At 29.2% G+C, this 12,578-nt stretch overlaps 1 non-coding gene across 1 annotated transcript; it reads left to right on the forward strand.

The window, feature by feature from the left end:
- The first annotated feature begins 570 nt into the window (after window positions 1–570).
- TRNAG-CCC (transfer RNA glycine (anticodon CCC)) lies at window positions 571–641 on the forward strand. Its single transcript has one exon. It is a non-coding gene; the product is annotated as a tRNA-Gly (tRNA).
- The last annotated feature ends 11,937 nt before the right edge of the window (window positions 642–12,578 follow it).

Here is a 12,578-nt window from a genome sequence, read left to right on the forward strand (position 1 = left end):
TTTCTGTTTTTTTTCTCGTTCAAAAAATATGTGCAATAATAGAAAGGCTCTACATTATAGTCCCATCACAACCAATATATTTAACAATCAAGCAATATTATCAAATTTTTAATAATATAATGTTAATATTCAGCAATAAAAAATACGACAGTTTACTTCAGGTGTATAGAAATAGAATTTAACTTAAAAGGGCCCCATCATTTTCAGTAGCTTAGGGCCCCGCCAAGCTTAAATCCGGCCCTGGTTCAATGGTCGAATGCTCGCCTCCCAAGCGGGCGTTCCGGGTTCGATTCCCGGTCAGTGCATTGTATTTTAATGTTTTATTTGTTGAAATTGCAGAGAATTTTTACATTAAATGAGTAAAAACGCTTCGATTTTCGTTTATTTCATTTCGTTAATTTCAAGTCAAACAATGAAATAAGAGTTCATGTCAAGTAATAACTCAAAAATAATGTCTCCAATCTACACGCGCAGTTTAAATATTTAAAGCTTAGGAATACTAATGTATTAATGTCGTTTCAGAATTAGTGGGACTGGGTTGAGAATTATTTTGAGAAAAAACCGTGACGCGCACTGGTGGTTCAATGGTAGAATGCTCGCCTCCCAAGCGGGCAATCCGGGTTCGATTCCAGGCCAGTGCACTGTATTTTAATATTTTATTTGTTGAAATTGCAGAGAATTCATGCATTAAATGAGTAAGAACGCTTCGATTTTCGTTTATTTTATTTCGTTAATTTCAAGTCAAACAATGAAATAAGAGTTCATGTCAAATAATGATTCAAAAGTAATGTCTCCAATCTACACACGCTGTTGAGATATTTAAAGCTTAGAAGTAGTATTGTAGTAATGTCGTTTCGCAATTAATAGGTCTAAGCACGGCACACATTTGTGGTTCAATGGTTGAATGTGTTCTCCCAAGCAGTTGATCCGGGTTCCATCCTTGACTAGTGTACAGCCGGGGATAATTTTTTTTTTTTTGAATCTGTAGGGAATTCAGAGCTTAGCTAAATGATAATATATTTTTCGTTTATTTTAGTTAGTTAATTTCACGTCAAGTGATGAAATACGCTTGGTCAGAAGAAAACAAAGTACGCTCTTTTTACGATAAAATGAAATGTCTCAAGTGATATGATTTATGAACGAAAGGAAAAGATCTTCATCCTGAAAAGTAACATCTGCAATCTGTAGTTGCAACTGAAAAAATTTATATTTAGATATATTTTTGTATTGGTATCGTTTGATAATCGGTACTTCCAGACACTATATAACATGCAATATTATAAGAAAAATTTATTCATTTACCGTTTCACGATTATTAAGTGGTATAATTTTACTTATTTTTATGTTAAATGTTATACTAAACTATGTCCCGTCATCATATTTTTTTAAAACTATAAATAAAACTGAGTGTTAAAAAATAGTATAAAATATCAGGAATTATCTTTTCATACCGTTGCTAAATTATCGTTTTGACGAAAGCTTTTAGTAAGTTTTGATGCAAATGAGAATTGAATACAAATCGTAGAAAACAAATTTGCGAATGAAGTTTCAATAGTAAGCGAGTGAAATTATTACTTTATATCTTATCTCAATAGTATTTAGAATATTAGCTGAAGAATTAAACCTTTTTTCTGCTATTAAGAACTTTTCAAGTCCTTAAATAGATTAATTTTTAATTTTGATGCAATAGTCTGTTTATCTTTGATGAGCTTAGCAACTGAGGTACCTACATCTCAAGAAGAACACTGAAATAACATGATACATCTATTAGTCCAATTAAATCTGAATCGAAAATTGATTCAGCTTGGTAATAAACTAATTATTACCAAGCTGAATCAATTTTCGATTCAGATTTAATTGGACTTCTGGAAGCGATGTCACGCGTTGGGCCTGATTGTCTACTGAATCGTTGCATAAACAAATGCCATGTTTTACTCATGCTTAAAGTTGCCTTCATGTATACAATTGGATACCTGCAAGGGACGTCATCGTAGATAAGTTGTAGCATTTGAAAAGCTTAAACTTCTTTAAGCCTTTACCACAGACGAAGTCTCTACCACCACAAAACAGACTTTTTGTCTTGTCAGATGATCTCGTCTGCTTTTAAATGAAAAGAAAAATGCAAACTATAATTTTCTAAACGAAATTATTAAAACAAGATAAGAAACCGACATTTTGTATGAAGGATTTCCATTTTTGATGAATGTTAGAACAATTGTTTATTTAAATATTATTTTTTATGTTTTCGTTATAAACTAATTTACTCCAAATTATATTAAAGTAAGAGTAGATAATATTTATGCAAATTGAAAATAACGATAAGTGTTGTTTTTATAATAATTATTAATAAGATGCCTGCAAGTGACGTAATCGTAGGTAAATCGTTGCATTTGTCAATTCAGAAACCAATCAGGTTCGACCCACGTCGGTGACGTCCGTTACAAGTATCCAATTAAATCTAATTTAGCTGTAAGTACTCAATCTTGGATACCAATAAGCAAGTGTTGGAGCCCCCCAGTATATTGTATGCAATTATGACTTGTTAATTCAAATAATAACTGAAACCTTTTTATAAATTAAATTATATATTGAAAAATACAATTTACGATAACTTATTCGCCATTTGGAATTAAAATACAACCTAAACTTTTAAAACATTTAAATATGCAGCATTTAACAACTTCTAAACTATTTTTAAAAAACAAGTTTCACAGTTTCTTGAACGAGAATTATTATTAAGTTAACCTTTTTAATTTACCAAACTAGATAGCATCATAAGCAACAACCCATAAAGTTTTTTTTCTTAATGCAATCGGTGTTTTCGACGTAGTATATGATCAATAAAAATAAGCAAAAAATAATTAACTAAGAACTTTTACGGTTTTCAACTATCATAAAAAGAACCATTCAAAACACAAGTAGTATTACTTGCTGAATTAATTCTAAAAAATCGAGTTTTATGACGACATTTTGCTATTCCCTAAGCTCGTCTCCAAAATGAAGCAACCGTAGTTTTGCTAATCGCTAAAAAATCGTTAACAAGTAGTACTTAAAAAAAAAGTTACTGAAAGTATATTCTAAACACCGATTCACGATATTCCCAAATCACACACAACTTACATTCTAGAAAAATCTAAGCCAGACGATAATTCCTCTTGAGAAAGATATTTCAAAAAAGATATGTGCTATAATTTCCCAAAACTAACATAACAAGAAAAATGAAAATTAATAGCTTAAATGAGGCAACTGGGACTTTAAAAATAATCATATATTTAAAAAGAATAAAATTTAAAACCAAGTTTCTGGCATCTAATGTTTGGACTTAAAACTCTTTCGTTGCCACTTCACGGAAGTAAATATTTACACTCCGTTGCTACATTTACGCTCAATTATGCTTGAAACTGCGAAAGCATGTTATAGACTGTTCAAATTTGCTTCAGACTTGGTTTTTTTAAAAAAAAAACGCTAAAATAAATGTGTGGAAAAAGTAAATGAATTTTTTAAAAAGGGGAAAAAAACAAAGTAAACTTTGTGCTTGAATTTGAAAAATTATCTCATTAAGTAAACAATATTCAAACATTTAAAAACCTTACATACTTTTTTTTAAAATCAGTTTCCTTTTAATATTTAATTTAATGCCTGGTACTTTATATTATATTAATATTATCCTGGGCATTAAAAAGGATTTCATTGTAAACATCAAAAGAATTATATCGGTAAATATTATTCCACTTCTGCAGATTGAAAACCAATTTCTAGAATTATAAAATATAAATGGTATATTAATGTTTATTCTCAACTTTTAAACATTTTTGTTTAAACTGGAATAGACTAGAATCGACCATTTATATTTTTCTAATGCAAAATAAATGATTACTTTAAAATATTTTTTACACTAAAATCAGTCAATATAAATAAAATCCATTTAAACATATTGTCATTGATTTGTAATACCATTTTTAAACTTTTGGTAATTAGTAAGATCTAATTAATGTAATAAAACGTTTTATTCAAATCAATTTCTTCAAATTAATTATTTTCTAAAATCAGTTACTTTAACTCAACCAAATGAAATCAACTTCAACAGTGTCTCCTTTTTTAAAATCCAGATTCTTGAATCGTAAAATGTGGAATTCATTTTATTAGTGCCTCCTTTATGAAACCCCTTAACCCATCAATCGAAAAATATGATATTCTTTTTAATAGTGTCTCCTTTTTTAAAACCCAAACCCTTCAATCAGAAAATGGGGAATTCACTTTATTAATGTTTTTGTTTCGAAACCCTGAACTTATCAATCAGAAAATATGAATAATTAGTTTTAAAGTTAATTACCGTACACGCAAATCTTATAGGCGATTTTTTGTATTTTCAAATCACTTTCACATTGTTTTGAATTAATAATTTGTATCAGTTTATTCTAATCAATAACAAATTATTTTGATAGAATCCGTTTATTCCCACACTAAGAAGGAAATTCAGAAAGTTTCCTGACAAATAATGGGCATCTAATACCCTTAACATTTCTTGAAGAAAAATGGGAATATTTTTTTAAAAATTCAGAATAACTTTACTGAAATCTTTTAGAAGAAATCAAAAGCCTTCTTAATGAAAATCAGTAACGTCTCTGAAATAAATCAACAACTTTGAGTTGTGGTTGGGTTATGTTTTCTCAAGACACAATAAACCCTGGAATGTGACTTATTTATTTGACTGACGGTGCTATTTTGAGTGAGAGATAGATAGTGCTAGAAATTATGAACAGATATCCTGTGAGTTGAACGGTGATGAGTTGGACTGTGATGCTGCCATCTACGTCTGCTTGAGATACGCTTTCCAGTTGTCCACGTTCACAATTTCAGGAGTGAATGAAAATGTCCTATTCTTAAAATTTGATTTCTCAGGCACTATTCGACCGATTTTGTTCAAATTCCATATTTTGATCTTCAAAATTCTGTTCTTTAAAATAATGTAAAATTTTTATATCTTCAATTCAAAAAATTTTCGACTATTATTAAATAAAATAATAAAAAAAATAAAAGCTTACTAAAAGTTATATTTTGGGTAGAATTATTTTTTTATAAGTGAATTTTTTAATTGTGTGCAAAAGGTGTTGAATTCGCGTAAGAAGTTCGAAATACGAAAAAAGTAAAAACAATATAAAAAGACAAGGTATAGACAATATAATATATTGGAGAAGACAATATAATTTCTAGGGACCATTCTAAAGATAAGAGTAATTTACTCATTTTCAAACACAAATAATTAATAAAAGATATTTTCAATTTTATAATATTTAATGGTCAGATCTTTGCCGGGAAATAAGATCGTAAAAGTGTGTCGAGAATCTTAAAATATCTTTGAATAAACGAATTTTACAATTATGTGCAAAATTTTTTTCGATTTTCTTAAAAAGTTCTTGAGATATGGCGAAATACGAAAAAAGTAAAATTAACACTAAGGGGTCCAAACTTAGGACCACTCTCCTGGCCAAACTATGGAATTCAGAGAAAATACGCTTTTGTCCCTCATTCGGAATCTTATGTTCGTCTTATCGTCTGAATCTTATGTTATGTATGTTATCGTCTGATGTTATTAATTACTTGGGTGGCTGGGTGGCGCAGTTGGTTTGTCGTCAGTCTTCTGAGCACAAGTCCGTGGGCTCGATCCCCTTCCCAGACACCGAATTTTCGGGATGCAGAAAATCCTCAGCAGCCATGTCGTATGGCGGTCGTCAGCAGCCATGTAAAAGATCCCTGGAGTGCCTTATTGGCTCTTGGCATTTCCCGCAAAATTAAATTCCTAGTGAACTTTAGCATCCAAATAGAGTCTGAGTGCTGCCATCTAGTGTGGCAGAAACTAGACGTCCAAATTAACATGGTCAACGGTATCTCACCCATTGTGGTGGTCCTGAAAGAGTGGATACCACTTCAGGAGAACGCACTAGGTCTGCTCATCGGGAAGACTGATTATGCAGCTCATTGGAAATTTTAAAGAATTTAATTACTATATTTGTGGTTACTCCTCTGAACCATTAAGATTGAGTCCTAGAATGTGAGAACCCGATCATTAGATCAAAAGTTATTCAGGGTGGTCCGCTTTTTTATTTTGTGCACGGTTCATTATAATTTAGTGACTTAGAAACTGCTCTCTGGAAAACTTTTAAAGCAATGCTTTTGAATACCATCTCGATTATTTTTCCTTGTAACTTGTTTGTACTCTGTAAAAAATTCCAGATCAAATTACGGTATAATGTACCTGCACTTTGGGAGCATCATTCGTAAAATCCATTTTACTGCAAAATCCGTTTTTACCGAAATTTTTATTTAATTAGATTGATTCGGTGATTTTACGGTAATAACTACTGTAAAAATTGCGAAAAACAGATTTTTTGTTCTGTAACATGTTCCGATGATAATGTGTTGTGTTTACCGGTAAAATATCCCAGCACCCTGACTACCGGTATTTTTTTACCGGAATTTGATCCGGAATTTTTTACAGTGAACTTTTGCATTTTCCTTGAAATTAGAAGTTAAAAAAGAATACAGTTATTTACCTTTAAAGCACATTTTTAAATGGATAACTAAATTGATTTATTGACTTAATTATCTTTTGATCTTTTTCAGCTTGATTTAAATCAATTATTTGAAATAATTTAATATAATCCATTAATTCCAATCCATTCGTACGTTTGGCATAGATATATAGTGGTGATTTTTAGCTGTTGGTTCTAATCAATGGCATCAACATCCCTTCCTTCAAAATCATCTTTTTTAAGAGAAAATGGCTTTATTAATGTTGCGTCTCATTTCTACAGCCCTAACCATTTCTTTCAGAAATTATGAATATTCCTTTTGTTGTTTTTTAAAACACAAATACATCTTTTAAAACCTTATTATTCTATCAAGTAACCAGAACAAGTTTTAATAAATAAAAACTCCTTCATTATGGATATTACAAAAGAATAAATATTTTCTTTTATTTTGTGAGTATTAGAAGTTGGGTTTACTTAAACAAACATGTTTCACAACATGCTCACAACATGTTTCAAAAAACACAAATACATGTTTCAAAACATTATAAATAATGTTAATCCAACAAGTTACCAAAACAAGTTTCAAATAAATAAATAAAAACTCCTTTATAATGGATATTATAAAAGAATAAATATTTTCTTTCATTTTGAGAGTATTAGAAGTCAGGTTTACTTATCAAATCTTGCACCAGATTTTAGTAAAAACCACCTTTCCGAATTTTCACTCTGTTAATTCTCGAACTAGACATTCTATTTACTTAAAACCGCATAAAATTTATCTAATAAAACCATCTTATAATTTCAGCTTTATCGAATTTATGCTCTTTTTTTACACATTCTGTCACCTAAACTCTTGACATTTGCGTTTTTCTAAAACAAAATCCTTTCAGAAATCAAAACTTTATAGTCTTTGTCAAAAGTTTCATTCATAATTGACTTTAAATAAAGTCTTAAGCCAAACATTAAACAAAACTTTTCTCCCTTACCTTTTCGTTTCGCTGCCATTTTAGCCTGGAGGCTAGGAAAGTTTTTACACTTTCAATTTTTTACGCTAGCATATCATATGCCTGGAAGGGTTATAAAAAATTTGAAAGAACAAATAAATCTGCGAGTAAAACTTTCCTTTGGGAAAGGAAAAATCCTTTTCTTAGTTTTACAGCTGCCATTCAAATATTTCGAAGTACGAAAACCATATTTTTTATCGCATCATATTTTCTTTTCCCTAAATATTCTCATGAAAAAGAAGATTTCTTTTTATTTCCTTTTTCACAACAGAACAAAATAAATAAAAGAAAAACTCGAATGTGATTATACTTTAAATCAGATTATACATTTTTAAGAGTTTGTAGAATAAAAGTAGTTTCATTTAAATGTTTTTATGCACTAATGTTTCATTTTCCTTCAGCAACCCAACTTAATACACCAATCACATGCGCTTTCTCAACTTAAAAGAACTTAATAACTCCCTATTCCATTAAATGTAGAAATCGTCTGACAGTAGTTTCCAAATCTCTTATTATTTTTCTATCATTGAGATTTATTTGAAACAGGTTTCATATGAAAAATTAGCACAATGTTTTCCGAAAATACCTTCATATATCTCTGAATATTTAAAGAACATATTAAAAACACATGTTTATAAATTCTTTTTTAACATCTTAAAATAATTTAACTTCTAATAAATATCTAAATATCGACAATCATATTTAGCCTGAATTCCGCTAATTTCATAAAACTTTGTTCGAAAAACTATATTTTCTTTTTATGAAAACATCGTCTATGAAGGTTTTGGTAAAGACAATATAATTTCTAGTAACCCTCTTAAAGATATTACAGATTCACTTACTCATTTTCAAACACAAATAATTAATAAATGATATCTTCAATTTCATAATTTTTGATAGATCTTTGCCAGAAAGACAAGATCGATAAAGTATGCTGAGGAGGAAGTCGTCACTCAGCTCCCAGAAAGATCAATTTCTTACGATTAATCAAAAATCAAACCAATTGCTATAAAATTTGCCAAATTTGAAAATATTTTTAGAATAATAAATATTAATGACGTTACGAATTATGATAAACCTATAACTGTCTAGAATATTTTAAGTAAATATAACAAGTTAAAGAATGAGTATCTATTTAAGGAATTTGATCTAGTACTACAAGCATTTCTTATAAAAAGATTTAATATTTATTTTGATAGAAATATTAATTAATTAAAGATAATTTTAAAAATTACAAGGAGTTTAAAAGCCAAGAAAGAGGTGATTCAAATATTACGCAAATATTTAATGAGGGTTATAGATTTATTTATTTTTGTTAATAATAAGGGAGAAGGGGTATGACCCACTCTTACGTAAAACAGTAAAATAAATTTACAATTCAATTTTTTTTTAAATAAAAAAATTTATAAAAACTATTTTTAAAGAACATTACGTTTAAAAAAAAGTTTTAAAAAGTTTTTCAAACATTTTTAGGCATTAAGATTATTGCCTACATAAAAAAGCACAAAAAAAATCCGAAAGATTTTTCTATTCAGAATTGAATTACTGTGCAATTTTTGTTTTATTCAAAATTGCATCTTTTACTTGAATTAAATCCCTGAAATTTACAGTCAACATTGAATCAAAAAACAAGGGGGTATTACGACTTTCTTACGTATACTTGGGTGGATTTTTTTTTTAAATTTATTTATTTGTTTATTTTTACGGACAAAAGGGGGGGGGGATGTATCCATAAATGCCAAAAACATGCTTACGTATTACTTTAACAATCCAAAATACGCAGTTCCAATAATGGCAAAACATGGCGTTAATTATAAATCTTTAATGTTTTCTTTTAAAACTTTATTAATTAATAAAATAATTACGTTGTTTATCTTGCTATTTCTATAAATATTAAAGCTGATTTAAGTTCAGATTCCGTAAATTACATCTTAACACGTTCTTCCAGCAATTACATAATTACTCACATTAATTAATAAAAATTTATTTAACAAAAAAATATTAATTATTAAATAGTAAAAGATATTATAGTAATGTTGAAATAATTTTAAAAGTTTAAATACAAATATTTATTTCGAACACGGTTTAAAAACTTCGTTATGTCTAAGCAAAATGTGTGTTTAAAAGTTTACAACTTTTAAATTGGAAAAATAAACAGAACTTTTCCATCAAAATCTTCCCTCAACTTATGTCTCACCAATCTCAATAAATTCAGTAACATAACATGTGCCGGAAAAATATGGTGAAAAACCTCCCATTCTTCCTTTAAATTCCACTCCAGCCATATTTAACATCATATTACGTAGAATGTTTCACATAAATAAATACCCCTCCAGGCTTGGATTAAGCAGCGATTGGGGGTTGGGGGTGGAAGTAGTTACTCATCGGAGAATATTTCTACGTGCCCAGAATAGGGTGTTCGGTTAAATCAAACAGAGAAATTTTAAAGAAGTTCGTCCAAGCGTCGCTGTTTGCTGTCGAGATTAAAACCGAGTTTAAGGTGGCCACTTTATACATACTTAATAAAGGCTTTTAAACGCCAAGTCTCTGTAACTACACAAATTCGGTGAAACTGCAGCCTAACTACAATCAGCACTTTCTATCAGGGATCCGGTAGCCCGTTACCTTTTAATTAGGTCTGGGGAATCTGGCAATCTTAGAAGCCGTTTCCCGGCGTGCTTTGCGACCCGATTCCTGAAGGACAACAGCAGATTTTCAGAGTTGAATAGATTCTGCCGGGTGAACTGAAGGCTTTTCTGAGACCAAATGGACAGTGAATCATGTAGTCAGGTTCTTTAATTATATGAATAATTAAAAATTCTAACCAACCGGGCTGTTTGGATAACAGAAATAGAGGGATATATTGAATTTAGGATAGGGTTTCCATCATACAGCATTTGAGTTATTTCAGGATTGATTGATGATTGAATTGGAAGATGGTAATTGATTGATGATTAAATTAAAAGATGTTAATTTATTAATGACTAAATTATAAGATGTTAATTGATTGATGATTGAATTGGAATATGTTAATTGGTTGATGATTAAATTGAAAAATGTTAATATATTGATGATTAAATTGTAAGATGTTAATTGATTTATGATTGAATTGGAACATGTTAATTGTTGATGATTAAATTGAAAGATGTTAATTTATTGATGATTAAATTGGAATACGTTAATTGATTGATGATTGAATTGAAAGATGTTATTTAATTGATAATTAAATTGAAAGATGTTAGTTGATTGATGATTAAATTGCAAGATGTAAATTTATTGATGATTAAATTGCAAGATGTTACTTGATTGGTGATTAAATTGAAAGTTGTTAATTTATTGATGATTAAATTGCAAGATGCTAATTGATTGATGATTGAATTGGAATATAATAATTGATTGAATTGATTGATGATAGAATTGGAAGATATTAGTCAATTGATGGATGTTGTTAATTAATTGACGATTGAATTAATTGATGACTGAATTAGATGGCGATAAAACGGAATGTCTTTGATTAAAAACAACAGCACAATTCCCATTGATACATTTTCCAAATAAATTAAGAAAAATTGTTAATAAGTATACTACTATAAATCAGTATACAAAATCAGTATACAGAACAAATAGTACAGAAAAGTTTTAAGAAGAAAAAGCAATGATTGTTTTTTATCTGTTATTTGATAACACAGACTTAGCTATATGGGGATTTATTTATTTTTTTATTATCATTTTATAAAACTCAACAAAAATTTAAACAAAGTTTTTATGTATATTTTTAATGACCTTATATTTGCAAATTTTGGCAGTGTAAATTTGAAAGAAAATCTATTGGAACGCTTACCGAATATCTATGTTTTTAAGACTTGTTGATTTGGTTCTCATAATGTCGTAAAAAAAGTAGAAGCACGATTATTTGAAATATGCTGTATATAATTTTTATTTCTTCATCAGGACAAGAAACCCTATTTTTCTAAAACAATATTTCATCTTCAGGACAAACGGCCATTCAAATAACAAAAAGAAACTCAATTGCATTGAAATATTTTTTTTTTTTTTTTTGAAAATTAAGCCCGGAAGATAGCGGTTGAAAGGACCTTTTCTAGTGCAATTTTTAACAATGTTATTACAAAACATAAAATTAAAGATACTTTATATAAAACAAAATACCGGTTGGTGCAAATGCGCACCAACAGGAAGTCTCTAATAGGGAACTCTCCTAGCGGCGTAAGATGACATTTCATGCGTTGGGTTGCAATTCATTTCTCAATGCTTATGATGTGTCCTACTTTCGATAGAAACCAAAATCAAAAAGTCATTCACCCCTAACACAACCTAGTTGACGATAGTAGAAATAACCAGGAATAAATTATGTAAAAATTAAATAACTGAAAATTGAAGAGATAAATAAAAAAAGGCAAAGCAATGCAACAAAAATATTTTTATAAGAAATATTCTTTTAAATTCTCTTCCTTTTGAAACAGCTTTTGTATTGTTCGATTATTCAATTTTGTGGGTGTTTACTGGATTTACTTTTGATACATACTACATAAAATTAAAATAAAAATTAATTTTTACTCAGAAAATTTTTGAAGGAAAGAACCAGCGTGGACAGTGCAGTAATTTTTTTAATTGTTAGTTTTATCTAAAAGGTCTAAAGACTAATGTTTTTGAACACTGTTTGCAGACGTTCCTGGGATTGGACGAGGGTTTTTCCAGTGAAGATCCAGACTGAAAACATAAACTAGCGTGACAGAAAACATCAAAACCAGTTTGATTGCAATGTCAGACTTGAAGATTTTCTGAATAACCCTATATTCTTTTTTTGCAACAGATTCGTAAATATATATTAACCTTTTATAAGGCCGTGGGAAGTATCCTTCCCACCAACTTCATTATTTTTTTTACTGTTGGTGGGAAGCTATTCTCCCACCTATGATTTGTGCCGCCATCTATTGATAATTTCAAAAAATACAAAAAAAACAGTGAGAGGCTTTGTTTACATAAATGTGGGTAATAGTAAAGGTTTGCAGGGATCAAGAAG

The sequence above is a fragment of the Parasteatoda tepidariorum genome, chromosome 4, assembly GCF_982258835.1.
Source record: "Parasteatoda tepidariorum strain Cologne lab strain chromosome 4, Ptep-v5.0, whole genome shotgun sequence".
Taxonomy (NCBI): domain Eukaryota; kingdom Metazoa; phylum Arthropoda; class Arachnida; order Araneae; family Theridiidae; genus Parasteatoda; species Parasteatoda tepidariorum.